A 13,279-nucleotide genomic window follows, 5' to 3' on the forward strand; every position below is an offset into this window, starting at 1 on the left:
GGCCACTGCTTTTAGATTATTCAGGAGATATGATTGCTACATATCTGTGCCTTCACTGTTCCTCGTTGGAAGACATGGAAATGTTAAACTACCTAAAGTAACTGAACTTTTAACTGCTAATTATTTATAACCACCCTCGGGATCTCAGTTTCCCACAGTGAGCTTACTAGGACCTGACAACTTTAGATATTCTGCAAGTGGCACCAATGTTATAGTCTAAACAGATTGTGTGACCTTCAGAGATTAATCAGTTAAAACATCCCTTATGAAGCTGTTTTAGATTATTCTTGACAGTAGCTGCTTTTGACAGTAGAAGGTCAGAATCAAAGTCCTTTTTAAAAACTATTCTAAGATTTATGTCTGCATCAAATACAGCAAACATGCAGAAATCACTAAAGAATGCTTTAGCCATTGCGTTGTTTAGTGCTTCTCTGTCTTTTAGTTGTCTTCTTTTTATTATGTAATTTGGAATGCACTCAATTAGGTTAAAATGTTTATAGTCTACGCATATTTTGAAATTCCTCTTAAATTATGCTGTTTTTTCCTTTTATTTTTATTTTTATTTTTATTTTGAGGGGTTTTCAGTGAGAAATGTTAGGAATTTTCACATGGCAACACCTGTTTTACTGCAACAAATTCTGAAGCTTAACAGAGCAAAACGACTGGAAATACTGTAGCTTCAACAAGCTATTATTTTGCAAGAAGGAGCATCAAACTCAGTACATTGTATCAAAACGTCTTGCTCATAAAATACCTGATTTTGCAGGGAAAGATACTTTGGCAGTGACTTCTCTCAGTGAAATGCATATTAAGCTCTGTGGTTGATGCCTTAATGAGAAAATCATTTTTGCCAACATAAAATTATCTTATATATCTTCAGTTTTGCATTAAAAATAATTTGGAATCACTGCAAACCATAATTAAAATTAGGACCATCCTCCCATTATAAATGCCATATCCTCAGCAGAATAAGGCTATTTTTCAAGATTTTGGTGAATGTCCAGCATTCAAGTTTATTTGGCACATAAACACCTCTTATCTGTATATTTACTGGAGTACAGGGAGAAACATATACATGCAAGCCTATTGTACAGAGAGGCATCATTTCCGCAGAGCAGCGTTTCCATCTGAAGGGTGTAATTCTGCTACCTGGAGGGCATTGGCCAATGCAGCTCAGCCCGCATCCCTCTTGCATGTTTGTTGGAGGAGCCTGGCTAGACAGGACCCACACAAGGTACCTGTTATAAAATCTTGTTGTTGTTGTGGTTTATTTTTTTTAAATGTAAATTCAGGGCTCGTGAACTGTGCAGGCTTTGGCAGCAGCCAGGACAGAAGTCCCCTCTCTGGACAAGCAGAGCCCATGATGAGAAGCTGCAGGCTGATGCCAGTAGCACAGCCAGACCAGCTGGGCTGGGCTTCACGTGAGCTAAGTATTTCTGACATTGCACCAATGCTGCTCATGCAGGTTATGGCCCTGGTGCATGGTGCTGGCAACTTTACACTGTGACATGTCTTTAACGGATTTTAACATGTTTCCAAATATGTGATAGATGAGCAAGTAGCAAGGAGTGCAGTTTTTTCAGAAGTGTCTCTTTATTTACTAAAACACTATTATTTTGGGGATAGAGCTTGCCCTTGCTTTTTTTTTTTTTTGTTGCAGCAGTGAGCAGACAGACCACGCTTCTCTGCACACCTTCAGGGCTGCCCATGCTTTGTCCACAGCTGCTCGTTGCTCTCCCAGATGGGGATGTTTTGGGATTCCCCTTTTGTCTTCTTCAACAGCTACCCTGAAGCTTAGGGCTCCTTCCCCAACCATGCATTTATATCATCCATCCCAAATCCTTCCTCTTAACTGCTTTATTGCACTTGAGCCTCACCTTTCTGACTATTTTTCCTTAGGGACCTAATCCATTCAGCTACTGGATAGCTGCAAACACAGAGGAGAAGGAGAGAGAGGAAAACAAGATTCCTATAAAGATTTAGGGCGCTGGAGGTCTTGCATATGGTCCCAAGGAGACTGTGATTTCTCTGAGCGGCTGGGCTGGGCATTGGTGGGCTTCCTGGTCTCAGGACTCAGTTGTTGAAAGGCTGGGAGTGCTGGTGCAGTGGGGTGCTCTCAGCCCGGGAGCGAGCTCTGCACGTACATGAGCACGCATCTTCCCGTGGGATCACCGCGGTTTTCTGGTTTTCTCACACCTGCCACTTTGTACCATAAGTGAGAAAACACACACAGTCTCTAGGTCCTACTGATGCTTAGGAGATCATGGTGTGTATAGACAGTACTTCTGGATACTCTTCTGGACAAAGAGCTTACAATGTTCTGTAGGACCTCTGTTGGTTAGATTTTGGGATCCATTCTGTGTAAATAACAGGAATGTAAATAAGCTTCTCTGCAGCCCTTCCTTAGCTGTCTGTAGCACTGTCTTACACCACACTAAGGTTAACTCTAGGCTTCTGCCATGGTCCCCATAGCACAGCCGAGCTCACAGCTCGTGTCCCACACAAGCAAGCACGTGGGTGCTCCCTGTGCCCACCCGCTCGCCCATCCAGACCCAGCCTCTACCACCGTATGTATGGAGCTGCAAACTCGACAGCCAGTGGCTCTTCCTGTTGGCATCCCGATAGCTGGAACTTATCTATCCTTAACATCGGCTTCAGGAAACAGAAGTTTAAAATGCAATATGCTGGGTCAGGAAATTGCAGCCTTTCTCCCTTGAACTCTGAAAGTGCACCTAGTGAGAAAGGAGCTGCTTCTGTACTTTGATATTTCCTGCAGATTTGAATAAAGAGACAGATGGTTAAAATGTATGGCTTTCTTTTGAGTACGTTAAGAAAGTAGCTGTTCCCAAGGCTGTTGTTTTCTGGGGTGTCTATTTGTTTATACGTATTATATAAGTATATGTTTATCTTTTATGCATATTCTTAGTTTTGCGTAAAAAGTTAAATAACATCAGAACCATTTTTGACCAAATCTCGGCTTACATAGTTAACAGGAGGAGCAGCGATTGTTTTATAAGCAGAGCTCTGAAAAGTTCGTTTTATGTCAGAGCAGCTTTTCTAGAACCAGTTTTAAAGTTAATTATCAAAGGCAGGCATCTTCTATCCACCACCCATGACCCCCGCTGGGTTTGTTGTTCAGCTTTCCTTGGGAAAGAGTCGCTCTACAGAAGAACATCTTCATGGTGTCACAGTCCAGGGAGCCGAACACGTCCGAGCTAATCAGCTTAGAACATCAGTACCATCTTAATGTGGGATTTGGGACCTTCTGGATGCAGGGTGAGAAGCTGAACTAGTCTGCAAGCACATCACTTTATTCCTTTTGCTTTAAGCAAGAATAATTTGCCTTTTTTCTCTCATCTTTCTTCCTTGTTGTTTTGCCCCTGAAAACTGTGCGGCAAAAGCAACCTCCAGGGTGGACACTAAATCTTCTGATGCAGGCAGAGCAGTGATAACATCTGAACTGAGGGTGCTTTTCCAGGGCATGCTTGACAGATGTAGCAGGGCCTTTTAGGATTTAGTACTGGAGCATATCTATTACCCGCGCTGCAGCACAGCTTGGCAGGAGCTGTGTGGTAATCTCCCATGAATTCTGTCTGACTTATCAGAGCATCTGAACAGGTTCCTGCAGGATGCAGAGTCACTGCACCAAGTTGGGGAGAGACAGACCGTACACTTCCAACTCCTTTAACTCTTGCTGGCCCAAAGCCTTTCTGTGCCGAGGCAGTGGTTTTCCTTTTGGGGAGGAATTGAGGTGTTTCCATCTCTCCTCCTTGTACCCCCGCTTCCTTGTTCCCTCCTTCCCTCAGCATATGATTTCAAGGAGCAGAACCTAATTTCTACATATCTGAGAGGGTAAGAGTAATTGCTTTAATGGCGTGGCAGCCTGCCTATTTCTTTGGCAGAATGCAGTAAATATGATACATGTGGTGGAATTTTAGCTTTTGGTGGTTACAAGTCCAGGACTCGGTTACATATAGGAGTGTGTGCTTAACAGCTTTATTCCCTGCCTTTGCAGTATGTATTTTATCTTGGTCTTACTGAGCGGAGTATTTAATGCTCTGTCTTCATTGGTATAACAATTACCTTGGCATTTTATACTTCTATATACGTGTGTGCGTGCACACATACACGCTTGCACACACAGGCATGCATGTATATATTAGAATCCACCACACTAAGATTGATCACAAACACAAAATTGTTTAGATCACAGATTAAAGTTTAATTTTGGAGTTTTGCTTTAGGGTGAGAATTAGCTTCAGAGTGTGAGTTGCATAGGAGGCGCTGTAATTTGTTTTAAGGATAAGGCCTTCAGGCTGCTGTGCATAAAATGAGCATGATTCCTTATTCCCACGGTTGATTTTTGAATGGAAGTGCAATTAGAATTTTTTCACCCAGAAGCGCATACAGTACAGAGCAAAGATAATACCTTGAATGCATATCAGCTTGGGGAACTTCTCCTGGAATTTTATTTATTGTTCACCTAGCACTAATTCAAAAAAGATCCATGCAAACCCTAACAATACACTTGCTCTTTAATTTGGAGTCTAGTGTGTTTGTAGAGACTCTTGCAGGGGCTTTATTATTACTGAGTGAGATTTCAATGGTGAATTTTAATGTCGCACACAGAAATGTGCAACCAGTTATTTCTGATAGAATGGAAACTATTACAAACAAAACACCAATGTAGCAATAGCCTCTGTTAATCCTCAATTGCTGCAGATATTTTCCTGTCACACCAGGAAGCTGTATTGCCGCCTGGTATTGAACAGCCACCATCTGCATATGAGAGGTATGTAGATATTTTTTTCTGATTATTGATGCTGATCACATTCATCTTCCACTGGAAGAACTGAACAATCGATACTCACAGAATATTCATGTAACCTGAGAAACAAAGGTGAATTCCTGCATCCAATTTTTGGATGTCATGGTCACTAAAGAGCCAGATTCTGCCATTTCCACTGCATGATATCAAAAAGATATTGCCTCAGGTAGACACATGTTAGACATCGCCTCAGCCACTCACCATGGAAAGAAGGCAGGAAGCAGGAATTTGTATCATAATTTGGGAAGTTGGTTATGTAAAATGGTTGTTTTTTTCTTAGAAGAATTTTTCAGAAATTTGTTGGGGGGCAGGGTGGGGGAGGGTACCTATGTGTGTAAGAACAAACCTCGTAATTTCTGAGATAGTCTGAGTTTGGGTTATTTATTTTGCATACCTGTCTTGTATGGGAATCCATAGGGACCTGTGTGTATGTTCAAAAATCACAACACACCACTTTGGAAGAGCTGGACTGCATTAGGATTTTCAGTATCTAAGAAATTCCAAGGGAAATTACAATTTAGGCAAATTACTAAAGCCATATATATACTTCTTAAAGTCAGGAACATTTTTCCTAAAAAGCTGCTTTTGCAGCAGGGTCCCAACATGCTTTTCAGACATCTCCATCACCTTGAGGACCTTCCCCCATTCAGTGTCAGTGCTGTGGGGAAGGTGCACACCAAAACCAAGCAGCAGCCCTGGGGATACAGATGTCCGGAGGGACCCTGTGGGTGCGTGTGCCCTTGCATGCATTGCTTCTGGAGCAGCGGGGCTTGACAGGGCTTCCAGCATCACCAAAATCTAGCCCATAGCAATTCCTCTCATTTGAAAAAGGATGCTTTTCTCCCCTACTGAACAATCAAAAAACTTTCTGACATTTATTTTGATGGGGAAAAAAAAAAAAAAAAGAAATCTACTCACTTATTACAAGGACCCGGAAGCATAAATTCAGGTTGGCTCTCAGATACCTTACACACAAATTATATTCAGGTAAATGGTCCCTAAAAATGCCTTGATAATACAACGTACATCACAGTTGCTAGAAAGGAAATGTAAAGCTCCCCGTTAGAAAAGATAATACAAAGAAAAAAATGTATTTTCATTATTCTCCCATAGTTTCAAAGTATCTCAAGATTTGATTCAGGTCCTAAAGATATTATAAGGCAATATCTATGTTACCTTTGAGTCAAATACCATGTCTTGACACTTGATCAGTCTGTAAAACTCCCGGAAGAAACAGAAATAAACAATTTTATTCCTCAAACAGGAACTCATACAGCAGCGAGAGCAAGAATGTTTTTTCTCTCCTAAATATGTCTGCAGGTCCTGTAATACATTTAATTAGAACACCAGGGTCAAATACAACATTTTTGTACAATCTCTTTCAGAAATATGACCTAGATTAAAAAAGAAAAAAAGGGGGGAAAAAAAAGGAAAAAAAAAAAAAGGAAAGAAAAGAAAATCCCCAATAATGACACTTCTTGAAAATTCCAAGAAAACACGTGCATTGAGGTAATCTTATCTGTGCCACTTAGAAGTGAAAGGCACATTTAAACTGAGGTTCTGAATGTGTTTTTGATTTTATGCACCTACATTTGCATATGCAAACTCGTTTATATGTGCTGTTCTTATTTTTCCTACCCATTTTCACATTGTTTTTCCACTTATACTACAAAAGCTCAATTTCCAGGAATGGTTTTGTTGATGGCTATACCTGTGCAGGTTTATTTGGCTTGGTCTAAAGTGGAGATTTTAAGTAATGGTTTTAAATCTCAGATAATGCTACTGAAACTACTGGAGAAACTGCAGAGAACTATGAAATAGTACTACTTGCCATTTGCTTTAGAAAATGGAAAGACTTTTCTTGCTGTTTTTGCTAAATACTGATGGCTCAGATCCAAAGGGGAAAACTTTTATCTTGTTCTCTTTGAGGCAGTTGTTTCTGTTGTGTTTTCTTTTTTAAATGGCGAGTGGTTGTCTTTCATTCTGTGTTTTCCTCAAGCACCCAAATATAACGAATGACTTCTCCCTCTGGCATGGTATCGCAGGAGGAAGAAAACATTACCTGTGGCAGGACAAAATCAATCTACTTTATCTAGAGGAAAAAAGAAGGAAAAGATAGAAGAATATTGAAACGATTTTAAGTATGTTTTGAAACAGCATCACTTCGGAGTGGAGTTTGGTTACATGAAGTAGAAGAAGGAGCCCGGGGGGCCCATCCTGCCGCTCAGGAGGAGCTGCTCTGGTTGAGGTGAGGCTGTATGCTTGCCCCAGACTCAAAACAGAGAGCTCAAGGGTTAATGCAATGCGTTTGCCTGAGCCGCTTCAGTTTCCAACTCACTGCCAGAGTTAATGACAAAAAATATAGTAAGATAATATTAAGTATCCGTCCCGGACCATAGCAGGTAAAGTGAGTTTTAGAAAACTAGAGAGAACTATTATGTTAGAAAGATCTAGTGCACTAATGCTTCTGCTACAGCATACAAGATCATAACATCCTGTAGGTATGGCCCCACAAATTCCCACCAAGCAGAGCACAGCTTCTCTTCCAAAACCAAGATCTACCTGGTGAATTAAAAGAATAACTTAATTAATGCTGCCAGTAGAGGGAACTGATGTACATGTGAGTAGATGCGGCAGCATTTCTTCAAGAAAAAAAAAAGTTTAAAAATATAAACACAAGAAAATCCTCTGGACTTCAAGAGGGTGTCAAAGCTGCCATTTGCAGCTTACACCAGTCAGTGACTGGGGACCAGAAAGGGAGGGCCTGGTGTACTTTCCTTATTCCTTATTGAAGAGTCCTACCTTCTGCAATAGTGTTACTCATGGAGTAAAGTACAAATGTGGCAGAATTTAGCAGATGTGAGGATGTTTCCATGGGGTTTTAAGAAGAGAGATTTTTGGATCATTTTGGATTTTTTGAGACCTCTGGATGAAGCTTGAAATGGGCTATTTGAGTCAAAGCAGCAGGTTTTTTTTCTTCATTTCTTTTGCTGTAGATTTATGTAATGTTCGTCTTAAAGCACAGAAGGGTTAGGATATCGAGGTGGGCTGCTAATGAACCAATTGCTATCACTGTCTCTAATGTAGTTCCTGTTTTCTTCCAGTGTGCAAAAAGCAAGGGGCAAAGCTGGGAGGTCAGAAAGAAAGAATCAGACAGTGAACAAAATACATATGCTTTCAATGAAAATAAAGAGATAAAGAAAAGGCAGATATTAAATAACCCCCTGAAAACAAAAATTGCTGAGCGGGGCTGAATATCATTTTTGAGAGGTTCTGCTTAAAGTTGTATATGCTGAAGTTATTCTCTTTGGAAGCAGCCGCCAATCTAGAGAGAGCGGCAAAACTATACATGTACAAAAACGGACTGCAGGAAATGTGCTGTATTCATTCACCTTTTAGAGAAATCTACTCTTGACAGGCAGAAAGCTTTACTTCAGTTGTAGCCATGGATAACCCTTTTAAAATCCTTTATTTCAAAGGCATTCAATGAATACCTTTATTTATTTATTTATTTATTTATTTTTGTTATCTGACATACTCCTTTGAGCATAGAAGGGAGGGAAGTAGAGAGATGGGTGGAGCCCAAACCTCCTCCTGGGGCAGCATCCATGCTTATGAACCACATGAAACACTGAAGACAAGCCTGAGAATATTGTCTCCTGCTTCCTAATATTAAAAGCAGCTCAAATGAGAAACCTCTCTTCAGGTTCTCAAATACTGGGGCAAATGGTTGGTGGTTTTTTTTTTTTTCTTTTTTTCTTTGCCTTCCCAATTCAGGTTTCCGGATAGGATTGGAACTGAATGTGCCAAAAATACCAGGATAGAAGCTGTTCTTATGGGTGTTTCCATCTGGAATCTAATGTAGAAATGCCAGAAATCCTGTAGGAAAACCTGTTCTCATGTGGTTTCCTGCCCGGTTCAACATTTTTGATATGTTGGGAGAGTTTGGATTTGCAGCAGATAAGCACAGAAACTGGATCTGAATGCCAAACTTTTTTGAAGTTTTTCCATCCCCACTGGAAGCATTATGAGGCCCATAGGCATAACATATATAGACTCTCCCCTGCAGGGTAGGGTCTAAAGCTGGCTGAAAAGCAATAAACAAATGCATAAATATATTCATGAATGAGTAGGACTTTGCTCTTCAGTTCTTTGCAAGCCTATTTTAACCAGCTTTGCTATTTGAGACAATCTTTGGTTATTTGCACAAATATTTGGATGTCCGGAAAGTTTTATGAATGTTAGCAAGAACATGCACCTGGAAGGTTATTTTCAAGTGTTTACTTTTCATCATTTTCTATTTATTATTCTCCATTCAAATTTCTTGGCGTGTGTGTGTGCGTCTGATTAGCTCACAGAAACCAGGGTCAGGTGCTTTCGGCTAGGGCTTGGCACCCTTCCCAAAAAGGTATGGCAGGCTGTATTTTCCTCTCCCAAATTCTGGTCCAAACATACCAGCAGGTAATATCTGGACCTGGAGATGCTGATACCCCTCAGAGGCAGGAGGACCTTGGGCAGCCGAATGGTCTTATCCTGCCTCTGTGAGATTAAACTCGGTGGGGATAGGCAGTGTGTCCTCAGGCTCTCACAGAGTCCCCAGTGTTCTGGCTGTTATTTCCAGTCTTCTGCTGCAGAAGCTCTTTCAAAATCCATTCACCTGTCCTTGACACCACTGCCTTAGCTTCCTGACCCTAACCTCTGGTGATCAGCCATATGCTGGCACTCAAAATGGTGCTGCCAGGCGCCACTTTGCTCCCTGCGCTGAGGGGCCAGGTTGCGCCCTGTGAGGGGGCCGCTGGAACCTTCTGGAACTGGCCAGGGCCTCTCCTCACAGAGCCCCGCGGCCGATACCCGGACACCTGCACCCGGCACAGCCATGAAGCAGCAAAATCCTGATGGGCAGGAGTTTGTTTGTCCCAGTTATTTTGTGAGTGATATGGGGCCAGGAAAAGGCGGCTTTTAGAAGGGAAAAAAAAGTGGCTTTTAGGAGAAAAAGAAGGTGGCTTTTAGGAGCCCTCAGGGGCTGCTCACCTCAGCTCAGGTGCCATGTTGCTGCCCTGCTCTGGAGAGGTGCTGGTGGTAAAGGGAAGCTTCTTCCTCAGGTAACACCTTCTGAAGAAGGTAAGCTTAAGAATAAAAACACTTCCACAAAACTGTGTTGTAAACTTCTTAAAACACCCAGAAGCGTTTTGCGGTGCCAGACAAACTTCCTAACCTTGTAGCCCTGAGCCGGTGGTGTGAACTGGCCGGGTCCCGACCTTGCACCCCACTGGGGATTTACAAATTCAGCTTTTTTTGTTGCCACCATTCTTGCCAGAGTTTTAGCTCTCATAATGTCACCTGGGTTGAGGGGACATTGGGGTGACAAGAGGGGCAGGTTCACTTGCTGTGGTGGCCTGTCCAGTGTAGGGCTGAGACTGGCTGTGCAAGATCTTCGGGAGCAAACAAAGAGACTTTTTAAAGTCATTTTATCTCGTGAATGCAATTTGGCCTCTTTTGTTGCTGAAGAGTAGAATCCTATAGATTCTGTGCTTCTGGCACCTTCAGAAATTGAATTTCTGTGGAACAGAGCCCCACTGCATTTAGTCCCCTGTATAGAGCTCCTTTCATCAGGCTAGTTGTAGGCGAAAGCATGCTGGGGGCTTTCTTCTGCTTAATGCATCTCCATGCAGCAGCTACAGGTAAAAGTGGAAATTTCCCCATAAGAAGGCGCGCAAACACACACACACACACTTTAGAGCATAGGTATTATATTTGCACAGGCCAGTGCTTACCTGCCAGAAAGCTGTTTATTTTTGCAGCTCCCTCTCTTTTGAGTGCTGTACTGCTGTCTTTCCCTGCTATGGACATGCATTAACTCCCCGTATCAGCTGTTGGTAGTGATCTGTGCAGACTAACATCTGCATTAAGTTTGCAGAGCTAGTCAAAATGTTTACCAGAACTATTTAATAGGGAGATCAATAGCAAGTGCCTCTCTGTTTGTTTTAACGAAACAAAATTGGTTGCAGAGCAAAACCTTTTTAGAACAACAACAACAAAAAGCCTGGCATTACTCCAGCTCACTGTAACAATGCAGGGAAAAAGGGCATCCGTAGTACTTCCTCAGATTTATTTTCATTATACAGTTATTAGGGTAGGGGAGCAGTGGATGGCTGCTGTCACAGGGACACCCTATCCTTAAAAAGCAAGTGTGTTCAGAGATTCATTTGGAGGTATATTGATGTATGGCTGTTAGCATCTGCATGTCAGTATCCCAGCAAGTTCTGCTGGTAGAAACTTGTTCAAGCTTCAAGTGACACTTTTGTGCTGCTGGTTTTCCTTCCCCACAGAGGAAGCTCTTCTCGACTGTCCCGGTTTCGGTGTCATGCAGAATTCCCTGTAAGTATGTTTCCTTGCCTGCGGTCCCACTTGCTACCAGAAGGCAATATATGAAATCACTTCCCCAAAATGCCAAATTGGTTCCTCACTTAGGGGCTGAATGCAGTAGGCCTCATACCACTGGTTGTCCCATGTAATGCCTAACTTGGAAACTGGTAGCATCTACAGTTGGTAATTGACAAATTCTGACAGTTTCAGTCTGGCACAAAATATCAGTGGAACATCAGGAAATGGGGAAAACAAATTATTTTCTGTTTTGTGGAAGATAGCTGCGAAAGGCTCTTTAATTACATGTATGCAAAGTAGTTATTAGTTTTTTTTTTTTTTTGTATTGATTTGAGAAATAGTGGATTGTTGTAATCAGCAGTGGTTAAAAAAAAACAACAAAAAACTCATCTTGCTACCTCATCTTGCTAAAATCTATGCATGTACTTAACTTTAAGCACTAAGGTACTTCCTCCCAATGTGTTTAAACATGCCTCTTAATAATTAGAGGACTGGGTTTATATCCTACCTTTCCAGACAGCTGGTGGGTTTTTTTCAGTCACCTTCACTTCCTAAAATGTTGTGATGTAGCAAATTAGCCATTTCTCACCATTTATTCTGAAGAACAGAAATAAGTGAAATCTGTGTCTGAAAATTAGTGCTGCAGGCATGTGAAATAAATGGTAATCTACATGGCAGCAATCAAATAAATATGTTTTGTGGCTTTTAGATGAGAAGAAGGTGGTAAGTAAAACAGAGAGGGAAGAGTTAAATATTCTGGCAAATCTTGTGTGTGAAGCATGGGGAAGGCTCCAGAAAAAAAAAGTTAGGAGACATGAATCATTGACTGTGGAAACACATAGAGACATGTCAGAAGTCTTTTCTTACTTCCAACCCTTCTCCCACCCCAAAGGCTGTGAAGCATTTGAGTGCATTTATGCCATTTCAAGTACCTTGTACTTTTCAGAAGTTCAAAAACAGCTGCAGTTTTTGAGATCTTCCTCTGCTGGAAAATGCACTACAATTCCATTGATAAATAGCTGCAACAATAAGTTAACTCTGTTAAATTTGCACTTTTTCTGGCTTCAGCCTCAGAACTGGGTGTCCTGACAACTTTGTCTCCCAGGTGGAAGTGCCCCACAGTATTTATTGTTGTGACCTGCAGCACCATAAACTGTGAACATGATGCTCCTTCACCTTTGCTTTGATACACTGTAGGAACAGAGGTCTGTGACTTGTTCAGGATAAGGCATGTTTCCTAATGCTTTCACCATTCTTGTTCCTCTTCTCTGAATCCTTTACAATTAACCAATTTCCTGCTTGAATTTATGCCCCCAGGGATGTCTTGCATATTCCCACAGCTGTTGCACCTTTGCCAAAGGCACAGGTAGGATAACCTCTCTTACTCCTTCTTGAAACTCCTCTCTGTTTATCCAAGGTCTGCACCAGGCTTTGCAGCTACCAGGCTGCACTGAGATTTTATGAGGTTATGATCATAACCGTCGTTTTGGCATTGCCCAGGGGACAGGTGGTCTTTGTTGCTGGCTAGATGATGGCATTTTGTCAAAGTGCATATTGTTTCTTTTACGTTTTGCCAAATGGTTCAGTGTGCTTTGTGTGCTCTTTGATGTAGCTCTCTTGCAGTCTCCCCATCACCTGCAGATTTTATTAATAATGATTTTATTCTTTTTTGTTGTTGTTGTTCCTATCATTGATTTAGAATGTTAAATTGAATGGGACTAAGGACTGATATTACTGGCCCAGTTAAAACTATTCCTACTCAATTTCCAGACTTCTATTCGTAGTTACATTTTTAAACCTAAGGTGCCGTTTTTTAATCCGTTTTAATTAATGCCTTGTTTCGTTTGTATCATTCTACCTACCAAGTCAAGATGATATGTAGAAGCTGATTACATACCTTACAAAAATTTAAGTGTAGTATACCAACATCATCACCCTTATCATACCAGTTCTGTGATCTCTGTTTAAAAACAAAACAAAACAAACCAACCAAACAAAAAACAACTAGTGAAATCTATTTCCTGTAAATCTGCATGGCTGGAAGCCGTTTGTATTTGCTCCTTTTGT

Source organism: Cygnus atratus, chromosome 3, assembly GCF_013377495.2.
Source record: "Cygnus atratus isolate AKBS03 ecotype Queensland, Australia chromosome 3, CAtr_DNAZoo_HiC_assembly, whole genome shotgun sequence".
Lineage (NCBI taxonomy): Eukaryota > Metazoa > Chordata > Aves > Anseriformes > Anatidae > Cygnus > Cygnus atratus.